Source organism: Mustela lutreola, chromosome 1 (genome assembly GCF_030435805.1).
Source record: "Mustela lutreola isolate mMusLut2 chromosome 1, mMusLut2.pri, whole genome shotgun sequence".
Taxonomy (NCBI): Eukaryota; Metazoa; Chordata; class Mammalia; order Carnivora; family Mustelidae; genus Mustela; species Mustela lutreola.
Window position 1 is genome coordinate 174,787,594 of NC_081290.1, and position 7,165 is coordinate 174,794,758.

The 7,165-nt window shown below is 36.8% G+C and overlaps 1 pseudogene; it reads right to left on the reverse strand.

Moving 5' to 3' along the window:
* Positions 1-1,698: 1,698 nt before the first annotated feature.
* On the reverse strand, positions 1,699-1,815 carry LOC131822922 (U6 spliceosomal RNA; annotated as a pseudogene).
* Positions 1,816-7,165: the final 5,350 nt, after the last annotated feature.

Genomic DNA, 7,165 nt, shown 5'->3' on the forward strand with positions numbered 1-7,165 from the left:
AAAGCAGGAAGGAATGTCCTATGGAAAAGAGACAGCCTCTTCAACAAATGGTGTTGGGAAAATTGAACAGCCACATGCAGAAAAATGAAATTGGACCATTTCTTTATACCATACATGAAAATAGACTGGAAATGGATGAAGAAGCATAATGTGAGAAAGGAATCCATCAAAATCCTTGAGGAGAGAACAGGTAGCAACCTCTTTGTCCTCAGCAGCAGCAACTTCTTCCTAGGAACATCGCCAAAGGCAAGGGAAGCAAGGGCAAGAATGAACTATTGGGATTTCATCAGATCAAAAAGCTTTTGCACAGCAAAGGAAACAGTTAACAAAGCCAAAAGATGACTGTCAGAAGTTATCTGGGAGAACATATTTGCAAATGACATACCAGATAAAGGGCCAGTATCTATCCAAAATCTATAAAGAGCTTATCAAACTCAACACCCTAAGAACAAATAATCGAATGAAGAAAAGGGCAGAGGACATGAACAGACATTTCTGCAAAGAATACACCCAAATTGCCAACAGACACATGAAAAAATGATCCACATCACTCGGCATCAGGGAAATACAAATCAAAACCAGAATGAGATACCACCTCACACCTTTCAGAATGGCTAAAATGAACAAGTCAGTCAATGACAGATGCTGGTGAGGATGTGGAGAAAGGGCAACCCTCCTACACTGTACGTGGGAATGCAAGCTGGTGCAACCACTCTGGAAAACAGCGTGGAGGTGCCTCAAAAAGCTGAAAATAGAACTACCCTATGACCCCGTGATTGCAGTACTGGATATATACCCTAAAGATACAAACGTGGCATTCTGAAGGGGCACATGCACCCAAATGTTTATAGCAGCAATGTCCACAATAGTTAAACTATGGAAAGAACCTAAATGTCCTTCAACAGATGAATCAATAAATAAGATGTGGTATATATGTACAATGGGATACTATGCAGCCATCAAAAGAAATGAAATCATGCTATTTGTGATGACGTGGATGGAACTAGAGGGTATTATGCTTGGCGAAATAAATCAATCTGAGAAAGACAACTATCATATGATCTCCCTGATATGATAAAGTGGAGATGCAACATAGGCGGTTTCGGGCATATGAAAAGAAAAATAAAAGAAGATGGGATTGGGAGGGAGACAAACCATAAAAGACTGAATCTCACAAAACAGACTGAGGGTCGCTGGGGGGAGGTGTGTTGGGAGAGGATGGTGGGGGTATGGACATTGGGGAGGGCAGGTGCTATGGTGAGTGATGGTGAGTGCTGTGAAATGTGTAAACCTGGTGATTCACAGACCTGTACCCCTAGGGATAAAAACACATTATATGTTTATAAAAAATTAAAAAAAAATAATTTAAAAAATCCATTAAAGAAAAAATTACATATTGCAAGCCCAGAGCTAATCTCATATTCAATCAAAAAAGTTTGAAAGTTTTCCCCTTAAAGATCAGAAAAAACACAAGTGTGTCCACTTTCACTACTCTCATTTGACATAGTACTGGATGTCCTAGCCAGAGAAACAAGGAACACAAAGAAATAAAAGACTTCAAAAAAAAAGGAAGAAGTAAAATTTTCTTTTTTTGGATAACATGAACTTACATGTAAAACAATCCTAAAAACTCCATAAAAATTTTTGAATAAACAAGTTTAGTAAAGCTGCCAAATACAAGATAAATATATAAAAGACAAGAATTTTGTTTTGTTTCATTTTTTTAATAGTTTTTCATGTCATTCTTGCTCAGTGATCATGCTAATCTTCTCTGCATCATTCCAATTTTAGTATATGTGCTGCCAAAGTAAGCACAAGACAGGAGCATTTTTACACTCTAATGATGAACTATCTGAAAAAATAAAGAAAATGATCTAATTCACACTAGCATCAAAAGTAATAAAATACTTAGGATAAGATTTAACTAAGATGATGAAGGATCTGTACCCGATAATCTATGACATTGATAAAGAAATTGAAGGAGACACAAATGGAAAGATAGCTCATATTTATGAATGGTAAGAATTAACATTGTTAAAATGTCCATACTACTGAAAACCATCTTTAAATTCAATTCCTATAAAAAATCCAATGTTAGGGGCACATGGGTGGCTCAGTGGGTTAAGCTGCTGCCATCGGCTCAGGTCATGATCCCAGGGTCCTGGGATCGAGCCCCGCATCAGCCTCTCTGCTCAGCAGGAAGCTGCTACCTCTTCTCTCTCTGCCTGCCTCTCTGCCTGCTTGTCATCTCTCTCTCTCAAATAAATAAATAAATAATCTTTAAAAAAATCCAATATTGTGTTTTTACAGAAGTAAGTAAAGAATCCTAAAATTTATATGAGACCATAAAAGACAACAAATAATCAAAGCAGTTCTGAGAAAGAATGAAGAAGCAAAATTACACTTCTTGATTTGAAACTATACTACAAAGCCCTCATGCTCAAAACAATAAAGTATACTGGCATAAAAACAGACCAATAAACAAGTAGAACAGAATTGAGAGTCCAGAAATAAATCCTTTCATACAGTCAGCTAATATTTGACAGGGGCCAACATATATAATGGATAAAGATAGTCTGTTCAATAAATGATATTTAAAACTGAATAGTCACATAAACCAGCATGAAACTGGAACCTTATATCACTCATAAATCTTAACTTGAAATAGATTAAAGACTTAAATGTGATGCATGAAACTAAATTTCCTAAAGGAAAACATAGGAAAAATTCTCCTTGACATTGGTCTTGCCAATAGTTTTTGGATACCAGACCAAAAACACAAGCAAAAGAAGCAAAATAAACAAATGGTATTACATCAAACTAAAGTTTCTGCATTGCCAAAAAAAAAAAAAAGGGAATGAAAACACAATCCACAGAATGGAAGAAAATACTTACAAATCTTATATCTGAAAAGAGGTTAATAACCAACAAATACAAATAGAAAAAAATATATAATTAAAAAATAGCAAAAGGATCTCAATAGACTTTTTTTTCAAAAAAGTTATATAAATGACCAACAGGAGCATTAAAAAGTGCTCAACATAAAAATCTCAGGGCAAAGTCATTATGTTGTTGTTTTTGTTTACCTCTGAAAAACACAGCAAGATATTACTACCTATTAGAATATATACTACCAAAAAATTAAAACTAACAAATTTTGGTAAATATTGGGGAAATGGGGAACTTATGCACTGTGATAGGGATATAAATTTGTATGGAAAACAGTATGGAGACTATTCATATTATTAAAAGTAAAATTACCGTATGATTCAGTAATCCCACTTCTAGGTATATAACTAAAGGAAACGAAGTCACTATTCGAAGACATATCTGCACTCTTATGTTCATTATAAAATTATTAACTCTAAGCAAGAGATGGAAATAACTTCAGTACCATTAATGGATGAATGAATAAAATAAGTATGGTAAATATATACTATGGAATACTACTTAACCATGAAAAATTAATAAATACTGCCATTTACAATACCATGGATGGATCTTGAAGGTATTATAGTAAGTGAAATATTTCAAAGATTTTATATATTTTTTAATTTATGTATTACGATATCCCCTACATACAGAATCTGAAGAAAAAGTAAACTAATGGAAACTTAGAGTTGAGTTGACAAGGGGTGAACCTGGGGTGGAATAAGGTGGTCAAAGGGTACAAACTTGCAACTATAATATGAAAAAGTTCTGGGGATCTAATGTACACCATGATGATCATAGTTAATAATATATACATACTTTTTAAAATTGTGCTTCCCTTTATTAAATTTTGCATATATCACATTCTTACAAGTTGAAAGTTTATAGCAATTTTGTATAAAATAGGTCTGCTGCCACCATTTTTCTAACAACATTTGTTCATTTTCTGTCTCTCTGTCACATGTTGGTAATTCTTGCAATATTTCAAGTTTTTTCATTATTATTGTATTTGTTATGGTGATCTGTGATCAGTAATTATGACCCACTGAAAACTCAGAACTAGTTTACTTAAGGTATATACATTGTTTTTCTTTAAAGACATAATGCTTTTGAACAGTACAGTATAGTTTTTATTTTTTATATGCACTGGGAAACATAATTTTTTATTTGCACTGGGAAACCAAAAAAAATAATAATAATAATTTGACTTAGTTTATTGAGATAATCACTTTATTGAGGCGGTCTGGAACAAAACACACAAGACCTCTGAAGTTTATCTCTACGGTACTATATACATAAAAGTTGCTAAGAGAGTAGATCTTAAAATTCCTTACAATACATGCATAAAAAACAGAGGCAACTATATGAGATAGTAGATGTATTAACATTTTTATGTAGATTATATTGCAATACAGATGTATAACAATTTATCAAATTGTACAAAATTTACACAATGTTAAAAGTTTGCAGTGTTATAAGAAATCATTTCTTAAATTTACAAATTATAATATGTCAATTATTTTTCAATAAAGCTGGAAAAAACTTTTTGTAGAATTAATCTATTTTTCAAAAGAGGAAGTAAGGAAGTAGAAACTGCAACTAACTCTGAAATAATAGAATACAAAATCCATTTTAGTTATATACACTGTGACAAAAACTATTAGTTAGTTTACAATGAAGGAATACTTATGAAGCATGAAGGATGGTCTATAAATAAGGCTGAAAGAGCTCAGTTTTAAGGTTTAAATTTAAAATCTTCTTTTGAGAGGAGGAGTCAAGATGGCGGAGAAGTAGCAAGCTGAGACTACTTCAGCTAGCCGGAGATCAGCTAGATAGCTTATCTAAAGATTGCAAACACCTGAAAATCCATCGGCAGATCGAAGAGAAGAAGAACAGCAATTCTGGAAACAGAAAAACAACCACTTTCTGAAAGGTAGGACCGGCGGAGAAGTGAATCCAAAGCGACGGGAAGATAGACCCCGGGGGGAGGGGCCGGCTCCCGGCAAGCGGCGGAGCAACCGCGCACAAAATCAGGACTTTTAAAAGTCTGTTCTGCTGAGGGACATCGCTCCAGAGGCTAAACCGGGGCGAAGCCCACGCGGGGTCAGCGTGGCCTCAGGTCCCGCAGGGTCACAGAAGGATCGGGGGTGTCTGAGTGTCGCAGAGCTTGCGGGTATTGGAACGGGAAAGCCGGCTACAGAGACAGAGCCGACAGTAAGCTCGCAGCTCCGTGTTACCTTGAACCGGTCGCAGGCTCGGTGAGCTCGGAGCGCGGCCGGAGGTCAGGCAGACGGGAGTAACTGGGCGCTGTTCTCTGAGGGCGCACTGAGGAGTGGGGCCCTGGGCTCTCGGCTCCTCCGGGCCGGAGACCAGGAGGCCGCCATTTGTATTCCCGTCCTCTGGAACTCTACGGAAAGCGCTCAGGGAACAAAAGCTCCTGAAAGCAAACCCGAGCGGATTACTCACCCCGGCCCCGGGTAAGGGCGGTGTAATTCCGCCTGGGGCAAAGACACTTGAGAATCACTACAACAGGCCCTTCCCCCAGAAGATCAACAAGAAATCCAGCCGAGACCAAGTTCACCTACCAAGGAGTGCGGTTTCAATACCAAGGAGAGCAGCAGAATTCCAGAGGAGGAGAAAGCCAAGCACGGAACTCATGGCTTTTTTCCTGTGATTTTTTTTAGTCTTGCAGTTAATTTAATTTTTTCTTTTTCATTTTTTTTTTTTTCTCGCCTTCGGGTAAAATTTTTTTTAACTGTTACCTTTTTCTTTTTTAACGATTTTTTACTAGTTTATCTAATATATATATATATATATTTTTTTTACATTTTTCTTAGGTGTTTTCTTTCTTTAAAAATATTCTTTTCTTTTCTTTTTTCTTTCTTCCTTTTTGAACCTCTTTTTATCCCCTTTCTCCCCACTCACGATTTTGGATCTCTTCTAATTTGGTTAAAGCATATTTTCCTGGGGTTGTTGCCACCCTTTTAGTATTTTACTTGCCCCTTCATTTACTGTTATCTGGACAAAATGACAAGACGGAAAAATTCAACACAAAAAAAAGAACAAGAGGCAGTACCGAAGGCTAGGGACCTAATCAATACAGACATCGGTAATATGTCAGATCTAGAGTTCAGAATGACAATTCTCAAGGTTCTAGCCGGGCTCGAAAAAGGCATGGAAGATATGAGAGAAACCCTCTCGAGAGATATAAAAGCCCTTTCTGGAGAAATAAAAGAACTAAAATCTAACCAAGGTGAAATCAAAAAAGCTATTAATGAGGTGCAATCAAAAATGGAGGCTCTCACTGCTAGGATAAATGAGGCAGAAGAAAGAATTAGTGATATAGAAGACCAAATGACAGAGAATAAAGAAGCTGAGCAAAAGAGGGACAAACAGCTACTGGACCACGAGGGGAGAATTCGAGAGATAAGTGACACCATAAGACGAAACAACATTAGAATAATTGGGATTCCAGAAGAAGAAGAAAGTGAGAGGGGAGCAGAAGATATACTGGAGAGAATTATTGGGGAGAATTTCCCCAATATGGCAAAGGGAACGAGCATCAAAATTCAGGAGGTTCAGAGAATGCCCCTCAAAATCAATAAGAATAGGCCCACACCCCGTCACCTAATAGTAAAATTTACAAGTCTCAATGACAAAGAGAAAATCCTGAAAGCAGCCCGGGAAAAGAAGTCTGTAACATACAATGGTAAAAATATTAGATTGGCAGCTGACTTATCCACAGAGACCTGGCAGGCCAGAAAGAGCTGGCATGATATTTTCAGAGCACTAAACGAGAAAAACATGCAGCCAAGAATACTATATCCAGCTAGGCTATCATTGAAAATAGAAGGAGAGATTAAAAGCTTCCAGGACAAACAACAACTGAAAGAATTTGCAAATACCAAACCAGCTCTACAGGAAATATTGAAAGGGGTCCTCTAAGCAAAGAGAGAGCCTACAAGTGGTAGATCAGAAAGGAACAGAGACCTATACAGTAACAGTCACCTTACAGGCAATACATTGGCACTAAATTCATATCTCTCAATAGTTACCCTGAATGTGAATGGGCTAAATGCCCCTGTCAAAAGACACAGGGTATCAGAATGGATTAAAAAACAAAACCCATCTATATGTTGCCTCCAAGAAACACATTTTAAGCCCGAAGACACCTCCAGATTTAAAGTGAGGGGGTGGAAAAGAATTTACCATGCTAATGGACATCAGAAGAAAG